Below are 16,085 nucleotides of genomic sequence, written 5' to 3'. Positions count from 1 at the left end.
GCATGCTAGAAGTATTGGCGGGATCAGCTCATGTAGGACCCTGCGTACCATAACACGATGTTTGGATTTACTCTATAGGTAATGGGGAAAGATTTTAAGCCTGGGTGTGGTGAAATGCTCACCTTTGCGTTTAACAAAGATGCCTCTGGAATCAGGTACAAGTTGTATTACAGAAAGGTACAGTAAATAGATTTTTTGTTCCTTTTTAAAATCAGACCATGTAGTAAACTAGAACCTTACCTCAGTTACCTGAATAAACACTCCAAAAAAGCATTTCTTACTCATTCTAAAAAAAAAAAAAATTCTATTGAGCACAAGTTTTAAAACGTTTGGCTACATTAAATGTATTATTATCTTTTTCAATATGTATCATTTACCTTTAAAATTCCAAATTCACCTTCTGTGTCTGCTTACGTGGAAGGGAGTATAAGGATGTTCTGTCTTCAAGGTTATGATTTGTGGAATTACTTGTTTGTTCCCAGCAAACAAAATCGCAAATGTCTCTTCTCCTTGTGAGATGTGGTAAGACTTTATTTCTGTAATATATTCTGTGCTATTGTTCTGACCAAACCTGATGACCCAACGATCTTTTGTTTAAGGTGAAGTGATGTATTTTAAAGTCCAGATGGTACCACAAATGAAGTTCTTTAGACATTAGAAAAATGTCACAATTACATACTCACCAACTACTCACCCACCTGACTGCATTTTACACTGCCTGTTACTGTTGCTAGAAGGATTATGCTTACAGGTAGAATTCACAGAGGACCTACATGAAATGAGTTAGTATGTACTTATGTAGGTACTAACTGTTCATTGATGCTTCTTTAAGAAGATATATCCTGTAATAAACGGAAAAGCAGAATCTTCAAGAACTTTCAGTATGAAATATTTTCCATCCGCTGTTACGCTTCTAGTGATTAACTTGCCTTTTTAATAGCTCTGTGAGATGTTTTTCTAATCAGTGCACATGAGCTGTCATCAAAACTAGAATTCCTAATTCTGAGCCAAAACAGTTGGAGACCAACCAAATCAGGACTTTTAATAAGGCTTATAAGGAAAAACTATAAATCATTCATTCCCTCTCCCTGGCTTTGCATACATTATTGAAAAATTTTATCAAAGTTTTTATACTAAAAAGCCTTTTATGACATTTGAATGTTATACATATTAGCATGTAGTATTATCTAATCAAAATCTGATTTGCAAGGGTGAATCAGCTAATACATTCATAATTTTAATCCTGTTAACAACTCTGAAATTGGCTGATAATTACCTTAGGATTAGAGACTCTAATTTGTACATTGGTAATGTGTTTCCAGTCACCAGTTAATGTAATAACAATAATAAATTATACTTCTATCTTCACTGAGAGCATGATGGACAGCTAAATTAGGATATTTCCACTGGAACTGAATATCAAACTTTTCCCCTAAATATTAAATTAAAACCTTGTAAAGTTTCTGAACATACAAGGCCATGTTTAGTGCTGTGCTAGTCAAGGCTTATCATGTTCCCAGTGGTTTTAATTCAGTTAAAATCTGTGCCTTAGTCTTATCAGCGTCACAATCACTGTCAGCAGAGTTTCCTCAGTGCAGTTGCCAAACAAAACTGCCTCGTAAATCACATGAAAGCCAGAAACTTGGCCCTGTAGCTTTACCTGCATTTATAGCAGGCATCCATCTAATTCACAGAGTCAGAGAGGCCTCATAAAGAAAATTCCATTGCCCCAAAATATTTCTAATGATGTGTTTTAAATCTATGCAATAAGAGTAAACTAATGATGTTAAACCAAAGGATTTTAAACACCTTCTTAAAACTGCAGAAGCCTTTGCTTACCAAACTTTACTTAGAATCTTAAAGCATAAAGATAGATAAGCAACTGTTTCGGCTGAAGTATAATACAAATGCTATCACACAGGGTGCTTTATCACGTAAGATTTTTAAGATCACTGAAACAAGTTTGTAACATTGTACATGAATTTCACACTTTATTTATGGACTATTTCTTCCTGCAAAAAGTAATAGCTCATAAAAATGAAGTGAATACTGAGTGCTTCCTTTTGTGTCAGCAACTCTTCCAACTGCTTTCTGTGAATTGTCTCCTGTAATTGAACAGTGTCAAGTACTATTTTACAGGTGGGGAAACTGAAGCTTAGAAATACTAGCTTTGTTGCCCAGGATCACAAAGCCTGTAAGCAATGGAGTTGGGATTTATTTTTTCCTCTGGCCATCTGCCGCCAAAGCCCATGTGCTTACCACTCATACACTCCTACCTACAGTGAAGATAGGATCTTTGACCAGCATCTTAGAATTCACAAGTCTGCTATGGAGAGATTCTTCTTTTCAGACATGCTTGAAGAGAATTTTGCAGAGCATTAGTTGCCTGATGACTTTCTAATAAGCCCAAGGGCCAGGGTTTGTTTTTTTTTTTTTTTCTTATTACCTTCTTTGATACCTCCTGACGAATTGCTGAAGCAAATGCAGTTAGAGCTGGATTCTCAACCCCGGCTGTGCACGGGAATCACCTGCGAGTCTATAGAAAGTACTGATGCCTTGGTGCCACGTGTTGAGGGTCAAGGTAATTGGTCTCAGGTGTAGCCTAGATGCCGGGTTTTTGTTTTGTTCTGTTTGTTAAAAAGCTCCCTAGGTGTTTCCTGTGCAGCCAAGGTTGAGAGGGCTGCTCTGAAAGCTGAGCTGCTGTGCTCATGCATTGGCCTACATAAGGTGTGCAGCTACATAGGTGCAACTGGCAGAGTAAGGTGGGCCACAAAAATGAAATCATTCTGTTTTCGTGTAACAGGATCTCTTAGTAATCCTGAGCATTTAATATCTTCATATCACTCCACAGAACCCAGTAATTCCCTAAGAATTCACAAATGGATTCTTGAACAATAGTCTAGGTGGTCCCGTTCATTGTATGTATGTTTTATGACCCCTGGCCTTATAACATGTTTGTGATTTGAGAGGCAATACAATCTCAAAGTCTGGAAAGGCACTGGAGCATAGAACATGGGACTGAAAATGGACAAGTTCTGTTGAAAGGAAACATTTGTTTATGTCAATTAACTGCGGTGGTAAAAGAAACCTATTCTTTACATGGAGCTCTTAATATTTCTTTAGTAACCCACACTACAGCTTTTAGCCGGAGGACATGTCGTATGTAATCCCTTCTTTATGACTATGATAGAGCAAAATGGCTAGTGTCCAGGAAGGGAGCCACAGCCCTAGCAAAATATAAATAAATAAAGACGATAATAACTTACATGCCCATCGCTAAATTATTATTAGCCAAGGAGTGGCAAGTAGATGAGCTGTTTTCTGTGATTGCATGTGCATGCAATTATGTTTCTGTCTAGAGTAATTAACTGTATTCACTTGTTTTCTTGGAAACAAAATAGATTATATACCATCACATGATTTTCATTGCAGAAAACAAATAGCTGTTTAGTGGTACAACATCCCCCACTCCACCCTCAAAAAATCCGTAAGTTCCTCCTCCCCCAATCTAATTTTGATGTCTTGTGACTTTTAAAAATCATGATTATTTAGTTCTACTAAGTTCACTATGCTGTGATATTAAGGGTATTCCTTTTTTAAATTACAAATTAGAATTTATGTTATGGCTTCCTGCTTCCTTTTTTCTCTTTCTACATCCAGATTACAGTTGTAATTATTTTCTGCATAACTTCCTATGTCCTGTAGATAAGTTTTCTTTTTTCTGAGAATTGTGTTACAACATGGATTAACAGAATCCTTGGAAGCATGAAGACAAATAATTGCCTACAAAAGACACAAATTGAGAAAAATAATAATTGATATGCTTGAGGTCTAAATTAATTTGTACCAGTAGCCTATAGGATTGCTTTTAGCTGGAGGGCGGAGAGCAGAATCCTCTTGGACAGCTCCCCCCCTTGGTAACTGCTGACTGTGGATGCACAGAACAATGAGTGCTGAATCAGGGCCTCACTAAAAGGTTGTCATTTTGATTTTTTTTCAATTAAAATACATCATGTGTGATATTAGAGTTACTGAAATTATTATGCCAAATGATGCATTGACCTTGTAGTAAATATTTGTGACTTCTTTAAGGCAGACCACTCAGCTGTGCAGTAAAACCTGAGCTATAGAAAAAGAAGAGCAATGGCATTGCATTGACAGTCTGTTTGTCGGTTTTCTGATCCAGGCTGTTGCCCCCCAGGACTCTACGAGCCCTGGGTCCTTGTCAGATTCTTTTCAGTACCTCAATTCTTCGATAATTGAAAAATAAAATAATTGTGGTGAGCTGAGGAACTGTGGGTCAGGACTGATGTATTACATCCTTTCTTTCTCCGTGTGCCCAGACTGCCACTCGGCTTTCTCATCATTCTAGCACCCTCAGACTGCGTCTGGATCTGAAGCATCTGTCTCTGTATTATTCCACACTCTTGGTAAAAGTCACTAAGGTTCAGTTGGCCATATGAGTGGGAAATATAAGTGACTGCTTGAAGCAACACACTCTAAGGAAGGGAGAGAAAGAGAACACCTCATCTTCTCCTGTCAGCCTCTTAAAGTAACTCAGACAAAAGGCAAGAGAGAGTAGCCATGGCAGTAGCTATTGCCATGGCCTGGGCGACCCAGTGTTCATCAGCTGCAAGAGCTCAATACAGCCTGCACGGCACAGTTTCACACAGAGCAGAAACAGCCAAGACGGTGAGGACTGTAGGAGGACTGGGTTGTCTCAGCTATCTAAGATTTTTTTTTTTTTTTTTTTTCTGAGCTGGAGTCTCAGTCTGTCACCCAGATTGGAGTGAAGTGGAGCCATCTCAACTCACTGCAACCTCTGCCTCCCAGGCTTAAGCGATCCTCTCACCTCAGCCTCCTGAGTAGCTGGGACCACAAGCATGAGCCACCATGCCTAGCTAATTGTTTTGTATTTTTGGTAGAGATGGGATTTCACCATGTTGCCTAGGCAGGTCTTGAACTCCTGATCTCAAGTGGTCCATCCACCTTGGCCTCCCAAAGTGCTGGGATTACAGGCATGAGCCACTGTGCCTGGCTAGAATTTTTTTTTTTTTAATTAAGAAACTTCAGCTTGACACTCGAATTGCCATGATAATTAACTGCTTAGACTTGCCATCCCAACTATATATGTTTCAGGATGTACCTGTGAAGAAAAGCCAGTCTGATGAATATGCGATTGAATGTCTGATCAACTGTGACTTGTTTTCTGGGCTAGAACTAGTTTTTTTGCCAGAAAAAAAAAAAGTGTAATTCAAGTGTATGGGAAAAAGATACTAGTCCGATTCCTATGGCATAGTTTGAATTGTTTTGTCCCTCCTTCTGTAATTCCATTACGTTTGCCATTAGTGACCCCTGCAGAAAGGTTAATCAATCCATCAGTCAATATAAGATAAAATAAAAGTCTGGGTTTCAGGACCCAAAGCCTGACTTTTCTCTTTCTTAGATACTTCAGCTGACTTCTAGCAGCTCCTTGCTCTGGCTCAAGATGACAGGCTAACCCTCCTTGGCATTAGAGTCCGACTGTGGTGCAGTACCTCTGACTTTATCCCTTCATCCTTTACCTTCAGTGGACATTAATCTGCCTCCCTGCAGAATATTACTTAACTTCCTGGGGTAGGAAGTGAAACTCGAATGCCATAAAAAGCATGCCTTTGGTTTAGTCAGACCTAGAGCCCACAGGAATGATTTATTATGTGTAGGTTTATCAATGAAACATTTTTCCACTTTAGGGAACAGACATTATTCTATTCCTGTCAATAAACTAAAATAGATGCTACAAGACAAACAGAATGATTTCACCAGTTCAGCCTTTGTGGGACCTAATACATTATAAGAAAAATTTCAAATAAATTACAAATTGGAGTTGTGTCCTGCAATTGTATAAGACAGTTGCCATTGCAAAGTGATTTCTGCTTTTAGAATGAATGTGGTTTTCCTACAGTTCAATCTGACACTTATCTGAGCCCGACAGTGATAGCAAGACTTATGAGCCAAGCCCACTGTTGGACCTGCAGTGCCATCTACAGAATAGATTGGATAATGTGGATTCTGTTTCTCTTCTGCACTTCAGATAATGTAGCCACAAGGGAAATAAGATGTGTATGTGTTTAGAATTAGCTGTGTACATACAGTAAGGCTTTGTTGCTACATAGAAAAATGGTTGCATATTTGCAAAATGCTGTTACTGTACTTAAGGCTCTATTACCTAGACTCCTAAGGCAATGGAGTGTTGTGTTTCCTATTAAATTGATGAACTGGATAGCCCATTTGTTTCAAAAATTTGTTTGATAATCTGTGTAAGATGACTTTCTGGTTACCTTGAATAGATCATATTGGAATGAATATTAGTTTCATTATTTATGTATTTATTATCTCTACTGCTTATATCTATCTCCAACTGCCAGAACATAATCACCATGAGGGAAAGATTTTTATCTATTTTGTTCACTGATTTATTCCAAGTATTGAGAACAATGCCTGGCACAAAAGCAGGTCTTCAAATATTTGTTATTTGACTGAATAAATATAACTGTACTTTGCTAGTAAGTAGAACAAATGTGGAAAGATAGTCAGTTGAATTTTGGTTTGTATTTTTAAAATGGGCACACCTATACCTCTTCTCCCTATATTACTGTTGTACTGAAAATTACGTGAAATAATGGATGGAAAAGTGCTATAAACTATAGGTACTATAAAATTTAGGTATTTTCCCAAGAATCTTTTTTTTTTCTTTTGGTAGAGCTCTAGAAATTTAGAAAATGTAAAACATCCCCCCCATTTCCCCCCATAATTTCCTGAAGTACTTTTAAAATGTATATACCTGAGCCCCACATCACATAGGTTGGGGCCTGCCAGTTTTCATGTTTATTAAGAATCTCAGATGCTCCTGAAGCATGCTATTATAATATTTGAGAACTTATATCATTAAAAGGGGGTTGAAATTGAATTGAATTCAAAATGGAAGTTACACCTTTAATATTATCCTCACCCATTATTCCTGATAGGAAGTTATTTCTGACTGGGTATATTTCTTTGTCTTAAGGAAAATACATAATATTTTAATTGCTCTATATTATTTAGCTTATGGTATAGAGTACTACCTGACTTAAAAAAATAGAATAAAAGGATCTAGATGTATGTAGTAAATTAAGATCATTTTAGTATATCAAATTTGTTTAATTTTAGAGAATTTTACATATATTTCCCAAGGTAGGGTACAAATACTATATGAAACAATATAAGAAGGAAGCAAAAGAAAACCAGCCTACGTTTGTGTAAGACAGACTTTAATTTTATTTAAGAAATTCCACTTGTTAATTTTGGTGCTAAAATGCTATAGAGGATATTAATGTGCTTTGACATATTATAAAAATGGTTTTTTTGCATGGAGGTTATTTCTGTATTGTCTTTCTTAAGGCTTTTCTGAGAAATAAATGGGGAAACACCATATCTTTCCCCAGATTTGCTAATTAACCATGTAAGAATTAAAACATTCTTTGTGTTATAATAGTTCTATAGATAGATATATGCTTTCATAGCACAAAAGTATCTCTTAGGCAAGTTAAATGCGTTTCTGCTTATTTTATACTTGGTTTTGTCTTGAGAACAGCGTCTGTAGGCTGAGTCATCATCTATAGCATTTGCTTCACAATATGAATGAATGGAATACATATTTACTCTAAAACAGAGAGGAATATTTTGGATAGTGGATAAAAGTGAAATTTAGAGTCAGGTAAGCCTTAGATGCAAATTCTGACCCTATCACTGGTCTTCTTCCTCTAACTCACCTTCTAAGTATATTCATTATATTCATATATTCATACACACACACACACACATTTATTTAAGTGGTATCCATGTACCAGGTACCACTGTGCTAATGTGCCTGTGATAAATCAAATTCAAGAATTCAAGGGCTCCTGTGACATTCTGGGAGGGAAGTGATAATATACCAAGTATAACAAAAGTGTAATAATCAAGATAGTATGATGAGTACTATAGAGTAAATTAGCAAATTCAAAACACATAGAATAACTGAGGAAGGTCCCATTAATAATGTTTCCGTGAAAGATCCCTTTAAGGTAAGATCTACAGAATGAGAAAGAACCCACCACAAGAAGAGCTGAGGAAAGAGAATCTGGGCAGAGGGGGAACAAATGTAAAATGCAAAGGCCTTGGCGCTTCTGAAGACCAGTAAAGAGGCCTAGGACAGGGAATAGTGGCTGAATTTGGTGTGGATATGAGAGAAAAAGGTAGGCAGGAGGGAAAACTGGTAGGCCATTGCAGGAGTTGTGTGTTTTATTCGAAGAGCATTAGGGAATCATCTAAGGGTTTTAACCAGGAAGTGATGCCAGGGTAAACTGTCCAAAACATCTTGTTACTCTCCTCCCTAAATAGCTGATGGATGTCCATTGCCTACCCACAAGACGAAACTCAAACCCGTTTACCAGGTCATCAAGTCCTTTAGGACATGGTCTGTTGTTAAATACTCATTCCTCACTATTTTGTGCCTTGCGCTTTTAAGTCCAGCAACAGCAAACTGCCTTCAGACTCCGGCACCTCCCAAATTGTTCCCAACTTCCTGTTGATATTTCTGCTCCTCTACCTGCCAATATGCTCTTGCTCAGGCCAGCTCCTCACTTTTTCAAAGAGCCTTTGTCCCTTGTACTCCTACCCCGACCATTACAATCCGGAACTCACAGTACCATATGTATATTTAATGTCCTCATCTGTTTATGAGTTTCCCTGGGGACATGTGGAGAAAACTGCCAAGGAGTGAAGATGCTTTCAGTAAATGTTACATGAAGATTTTGGGTAAAGGTAGCTGTGCAGATTAATAAGTTTGATCAAGTGCCAAGATAGCATAGTGGCACAGTCTTGAGTAGACAGTAGGTGCTAACCAGATCATCATTCACATTCATTCTCATTCCTTTCCCCTTGTCTGTCTGGCAAGCTTTTGTTCCTCTTATCATGTGCAAGTACTTTACAATGGACACTCTGCCACTAGGCCTTGCGAAAAGGGGTCAAATCCTGGATCTGTCTCCAGAGGGCTTAGAGTCTAGCAGAGGAGCGGGAGCAGATTCATAAAAGAACAAGCAGATATACAAATGCACAGGACGAAGTGATAAATGAGATTATGGATAGGAAGAGCTAAAGTCTTGGACTGAAATGAAAGTCTCACCTCATTTGTTTCTTAGAAAAGAAGGCTGGAGAAAAATTTCGCATTATTAAGCCTTCATTACTTTTCCAAAATATCCTGCGGCATGCTTACTAATGTATTATGAAATTCTTATGAATAAATAACTCTAATGTCGCATCTCAAAATATGTGAACAAGGGGTATTTTTTCAAGTTCTTTTCTGCATATTTCATTTTGCATGTTACCTCTAAGAAATGCTATATAAACAGTTGGATATATTTATAGAATTGATGTACCATAAATCCCATTACTCCTTTAGATAATCATGCATAACTGCTGATGAGTGTATTAACCCATTTTTACTATATAAAACATCTTTAAATGGATTCTAGTTTTATAACATACCCATGGTCAAAGCATTTTAAAGTCTGTAAACATAATGTTCATAAAAACTAATTTAAGGCTGGGCACGGTGGCTCATGCCTGTAATCCCAGCACTTTGAAGGCCAAGACAGGCGGATCATGAGGTCAGGAGATCAAGACCATCTTGGCTAACACGGTGAAACCCCATCTCTACTAAAAATACAAAAAATTAGCTGGGCATAGTGGCGGGCGCCTGTAGTCCCAGCTACTCAGGAGACTGAGGCAGGAAAATGGCGTGAACCTGGGAGGTGGAGCTTGCAGTGAGCCGAGATCACACCACTGCACTCCAGTCTAGGCGACAGAGTGAAGACTCTGTCTCAAAAAAAAAAAACAAAAAAAAACTAATTTAAAATACACAACAGTAAATTCCATTCAAGTTAGATCTTACACATAGGCATTTGAGCTCCATTTTAATTGGCTTTAACATTACTTGTTCATTATTTAGTTTTGCAACAGTCTAAAAACATCCAATTGCTGAACATTGAAGGCATAAGAGATCATCTTTCCCTGTCAAATAAAATTCCAAGTTCTAAGAAACATCAATATAAATATTACTCATCCCTGTAAGCCTAGCAAGCACAGTGCTTATGCATACTGTTTGATCTGAAGAGCATCATAGTTACTTGGAAGACATAAGATCTTCTACATAGATGAAGAAGACAGTATGTAGCAAAATACAGTTATGTATGTATTTCAGAAAATAGGTAGCAAAAAGTATAAGTATAGGAGAAATCACGGTCATGCTCTGGGAAGGCCTTTGAGTTGAGCCTTAACAATTGGGTAAGACAAATAGGCGAAAAAGTGAAAGAGGCAAGTGAGAGAGATGGAAAACGAACATTCCAGGCAGGAGGGAGAATATAGATCTACATGTGGAAGCAGGAATGCGCATCCTGGCAACTGAGCAGCCCACCTTCTCCTTCCACTTAAAATATCCTGGAACCTAATTATCATATTATTACAGGCTAAAGATAGGCCTGTCATACACCCCAGTGAAGGCAATTTTTATGCTGCTTCATATATAACAGGACTGAGGAGTACAGAGATTTCAGCACCCGTTGTAGGGAAAGAACAGATCTGAGTGTGGGCTGAGAAAGGGGAGGAGATAGTGACCCAAAAATAGTACTTTGTCTCGACCAAAGTTTTCAAGTTCCTTGAGGGTATTTTCAACTAAGATGCAAACAGCAACTGATTCTTTTACCACAAAAACATAAGAAATTCTGTTAAATCCATCTGAGGTGACTCGACAGTTAATTTTTTTTTTGCTCCCCTTTTCTCCCTCCTATGCCATCCTTCAATTTAATGTGTTTAGTTAAGATTTTAAAATGGCAAGCATGAAGTGTAACAAAACATGAAGTTTCTTACATAGTTTTTTAGCTATATTTATACATCCAATAGCAAGGCCAGCCTATGTGACATAGGCATCATTTAACTAGAGATATTCTTATTTCCCTATGTGTTTGTACCTTATTACAGTGAATTAATACAATTTAAGTCTTGCTAGAATTGTATCCTTTGACAACAAAATAATGTTGCTATCACCTAGGTATTATATTATTTAAATATATCTTTTCAAAATAAATTGTGTTATACATAAATATTCAGGTGAAGGTTTACCGTTTTAGCTGGATGTGGTGGCTCATGCCTATAATCCCAGCACTTTGTGAGGCCAGGAGTTCAAGACCAACCTGGGCAACATAGCAAGACCCCCATCTGTTTTAAAAAATGTAGCTGAGTGTGGTGATGTGTGCCTGTAGTCCTAGCTACTCGAGAGACTGAGGTGCCAGTGTAGCTTGAGCCCACGAGTTTGAGGATACAGTGAGCTATGATTGCACCACTGCACGTCTGAATGAGACCCTGTCTCTAGAAAATAAAAAATAAAAGATTTGACTTATTTGAGCACATGAGAAAGGGGAAGAGGAAGAACCCTTTATTAAATGCAGATTTAAATGCCTTGTGCAGTCTTAGGCACTATTTACTCATCATAAAAACCCTCTAAAATAGCTACTAGCATTTTCAAATTAGAGATTGGAAAACAAACGTTTAGACAGTTCAAGGCCTTTAAACTAGGCCATATAGAGTAGAAAGTATATAAGCATGTGAATGATGCAACAAGAAGTAAACAGAAACCAATTCAGTATATGTCTGGCCAGTGAGGTATGATTCTGAGTCTGCACACACATACACACACACGCACACGTGTGCACGATTGTGAAAAGAGAGGCAGGAAACATTTCGGAATACAGGAAAAAAGGAAGGTCATTTAGTTTCCTGTCAGTGACCATCTTTAGAGCTTTTAGTATTTATGATGACACCCAAAAGGTGTCATGGATAAAGTGAACATGTAGAAATGTCAAAGCTAAGTGTAATTTTGAAAAGAACCTGATGTAAAAACTGCCGAGATGATAAAGCCTGGTTGAAAAAAAAAAAAGAAAAAACAGCAGTAGGAAGATGATGATTGGGGAGATACATGAGCAAGAGCAGAGCGGAAGATGAATGGAAGTATAAGGCAGCTTTGCATAATTATGTACTTCATGTGGTTATATACATAAAAAGAGACCATGCTTAAAACTATAGTCCCAGGAATGAGCAGCCCAAAGGATTTGTGCCTTTTCTAGTCTGAAGAAATGTGGCATATGATTACCCGTATATTCTGGTTGCCATGCGCTATTCTACCCTCCTTTACCCCTCTATAGGCATGTGATATGGGGGAGAGAGAACATGTATTATTCATTAAATGAAACATGAACAGGGGGAGACATATATCTTTGATAGTGTTAGAGAATTTGTAGGCAATTATATTATAATCACTCTCAATGTTTCTGTGTTTCTGATTTTGGACTGTTCATGGGTGGTAGCTACTGCAGGCTGTGATAAATGGATGCAAATGGTAATTGTAACTGATGAATGATTGATGATTGCTTTATTCTGTACTCCTGGAAACAGTCTCTGGCCTACCAGAAAAGTAACCTCTAACCAGAGAGTAATTAATCTAAACTATAGGCTCTAGCTTGTTTTCTTGGGGTGGCTGGGTAGGGTTGGGGGATATGGCATGTCTTTGGAACATTGAGGCTGTCTTTTCTAGCCTGTGCCTTTCCCCAAGTCTTTTTACTTTCTGTCTCAGAGAATTGCTAGTTAGAGTGAGAGGGCTAGGAAAAGAATATAGGATTTCAGCATGGTAATTCAGTCAAATATGGCTGGTTTCTCAAATAAAAGTACCTGAACTAGAAAGCTAGGCAGCCTAGGGGTAGATAGGGAGCCTACACCTCTGGGTTGAAGAATCATTTGACCTACATTACAAAAAAACAAATACCACAGTAGTACTGCATTTCCTAAAGTTTTACAACTGCTTATATAGATTATCTAATGCTCTTCAGATAACGTGATTTCTCAAAATCCTTCTAAAGTTGTGTGTGTCGGGGGAAGGGCAGACGTATCTTGGTCACGTTTATTGACTACATTTGATTCCCTGAAGAACAGACATGAACAACATATATATGGGGGTGGTAATTTTCTTCTCTGCATCCAGAAAACTTTGTCCTATCTAGTTGGACCATCTTTTTGAACTTTAGTCTTACCTTGTAGATTCCAGTTGAAGGGAGGTTGTTAAGACAAACATGAACATGATGAAAAATTACTTAGAATTTAAGAATGCCAAGGAATTGATGTATTAAATGAGGTTATTGGGGATCTATTTATGAAATGGGAGCATTCCCTGACCCCCTCGCAGGACTTGTGACAGGGGCGTGGCTCATTTGCTTGGCCCACACCCCCTTACGGGACATGGGGCATGCAGATGGGCTGGTGCAGGAGCTGGGCCAAGTGCTTCTGGGCTCTGGCCCCACAGTAGCATCTAGAGGTGTGTTACAATTAATGCTCTTTTAGCAGTTGCTATCCATGGATGGCTAAGTGTTAAACCAGCTCAGTGGAGAGTTAGGGTGACATCCTTTTACACCCTGCCCTCTTGGTACCCGGGTCCTTGTCTGGCATCCAGGAAGAATCAGGTCATATGGACCTGAAGGATAGTGAACGTGGGGATTTTACCGAGTGATGGAGGTGGCTCTCAGCAGAATGGATGGGGAGCTGGAAAGGGGATGGAGTGGGAAGATGATCTTCCCCTGGAGCTTGGCCATCCCATGTCCAATCTCCTGATTATCCCCAGCCAAACACCTCTTGATGTTCAAATGCTCCTTCTCTTTTCTCCTTCTCTGCTGTACCTTTCTGCTGCTCTTCTGTTCCTCTGCTCGTGGAGCTTGGGGTTTATATGAGCACAGGATAGGGGTGCGGCAGGCCAGAGTGGTCTTGGAAAAGGCAACATTTGAGTATGAAAACAGGAATGCCTATTCCCACTTAGGGCCACCAGGTTTCCAGGCTTGAGGTGGGGGCCTTTGCTGGGGAAGCACCCTCTTCTACCCAGAATTTCCTTGCCTCCTGTCCATATCACTATTTACTGTGTTATCTGCTAGTTCATAGTGATAACCCTAGACTAGAGAAGGAGAGAAATAGGAGTTTGGAGCCGTGAGAGAGCAGAAATCGGCCTGGAATCAGAGGCTGTCAGTTCTAGTCACATCTGCTTCATAGTTGAGTTATGTGGCCTTGAAGAAACCTATATTTCCTGATTTACTAATGTGAGAGTCTTTTCCCCTGCACTCCCATGGCCTCCTTTGTTCCACAAAGAGACTGGCAGAATTTGCATTAAGTCAATTGAAATAGAATACCAAAATAGAAAAAGAAGTCAAAACCATGGTGAAAAATCTGACCACAGATATGTAGGACAAAAATCAAATAATCTTATGATGCAGGGTTGTTGCTAAGTTCAAAAAAGATAATATATTGAAAGAAGTTTATACTTTAAAGGTTTTGACTGGGTGGTATTTCAGATAGATACAGATTCAGCAACAAAATCTTGGAGCTGAATAAGACTCTTACTATTTACAAGGTTTGGTTCAGTTTATATTGTTTCATTAAAAAAACTATTAACTAATGCCTTCTTGTCAAAATAGAATTTTGATTTTAGTAAAAATTCAAATACTCATTAATAGACAAGGAGGAAATGGACTATATGTGCCCAAAGGGTCATAGAAAGAAGACAGAATTAAAAATAAGATTTTAAACAATATATGTCGTAAATTCTTCATGTCTCATAAAAGCCTTATAATTTGCTTCATATTGGATCTGATTCTATCCTTCAAACTATGGAGTCTAACTCTAATCTTTCTAGCACACGCCACATGTTTGAAGTCAATTAACATGCCTTGGTTGTGAACATGTATTTAAGGTAAATATCCCTAATTTCTTTAATGATTCTTCATATAATATTTTCTCCAGATACCTTCAACACACTCTCCTGTGAACATGTGGCAGTAGTCAAAGTCTCTCTTAAAATGTGTTGCCAAGAACTGATAATGGTGCTCTAAAACTAGATTGATGAGTACATAGATCAATAGGTTGTTACTATCCTTTTTTGAACCTTATGGTTATTCTTCAATATCACTTAAGAATAGCTCTTTTAATAGTCACATAGCACCACTATCAACTCATATTGAGCTTACAGTCAACAAAAACTCTTGTGTTTCTTTCATATGAGATACTGTAAGTCAGACACCCTAACCTTATGTTACTGTTTTAAATGTAATTGCAGGACCTTATTACCGTCCCTATTTCATTTTATCTTGATAGTTTCCTAGAGCCAGGGAAATTTTTTTTAAGTTTGTTTTGACATGATTTTTATGTTAGCCGGCACATGCTCATTAAAGAAAATTTAGAATGTTAAAAAATTAAATATGATGTACATTCAAAATTAAAATTTAATATTATCAGTACTTATATCATTCAAATATAACTAATAACAGCAGTTTTTATATATTCTCATTGTTCCTATGTGCATAGTTATGCTATATATACAGCTTTTACATGCTGTTTTAAAACAGACTTAGAAGCATATCATATGCTGGTATATAGTCCTCATGGTTATATATTTATTACCTACACAATATTCAATGCAATGTAAATTCGTGTTTGTTTCCTTTGAACAGTGAGGGTGCTTTTACTATTACAAATAACACTGTAATAGACATCATCATGCAGGAAGTTTTATCTGTGTTTAAGATTTGTCCTCTTAGGATAAATGCTCAGAAAAGAAATTACTGAGCCAAAGATAATGAATTCTAAAAATGTCATTTCTACCACTTAATTAGTAGTAAGTGTGGAGACAGACAATGAATAGACAATATGCTTAGCCTCTAAAACACTCTTGACTTCTATTTTCATTACACATGTAATTACTTCTTCAATATGCGCCTTCATTGAGAGTGTAGCCATTAGGATTCACCCCAGTTGAAAGAACAAAGGCCCAGGATCACAATGGTTTAAACACAGGAAGGGTTTCTTTCTCCTGTGAAAGCCCACTCAGGTCAGTCTAGGGATGATCTCGTGGTTCCACTTCACACAGTTGTCAGGGACACGCTTCTTCTGCCTTGCTGCTCCAGCGTTCCTGGAGCATTCCTGGGTGGGACCTTCATGCT

The 16,085-nt window shown here is 37.9% G+C and overlaps 1 protein-coding gene across 3 annotated transcripts in view; it reads left to right on the top strand.

The window, feature by feature from the left end:
• Positions 1-16,085, top strand: part of TPK1 (thiamin pyrophosphokinase 1) — a 386,905-nt gene that overhangs the window by 319,957 nt on the left and 50,863 nt on the right. The gene's annotated exons all lie outside the window — the stretch shown is intronic.

This window comes from Pongo abelii, chromosome 6, assembly GCF_028885655.2.
Source record: "Pongo abelii isolate AG06213 chromosome 6, NHGRI_mPonAbe1-v2.0_pri, whole genome shotgun sequence".
NCBI lineage: Eukaryota > Metazoa > Chordata > Mammalia > Primates > Hominidae > Pongo > Pongo abelii.
Note: the sequence above shows the minus strand (reverse complement) of the source record. Positions and strands in the feature narration are given on the sequence as shown.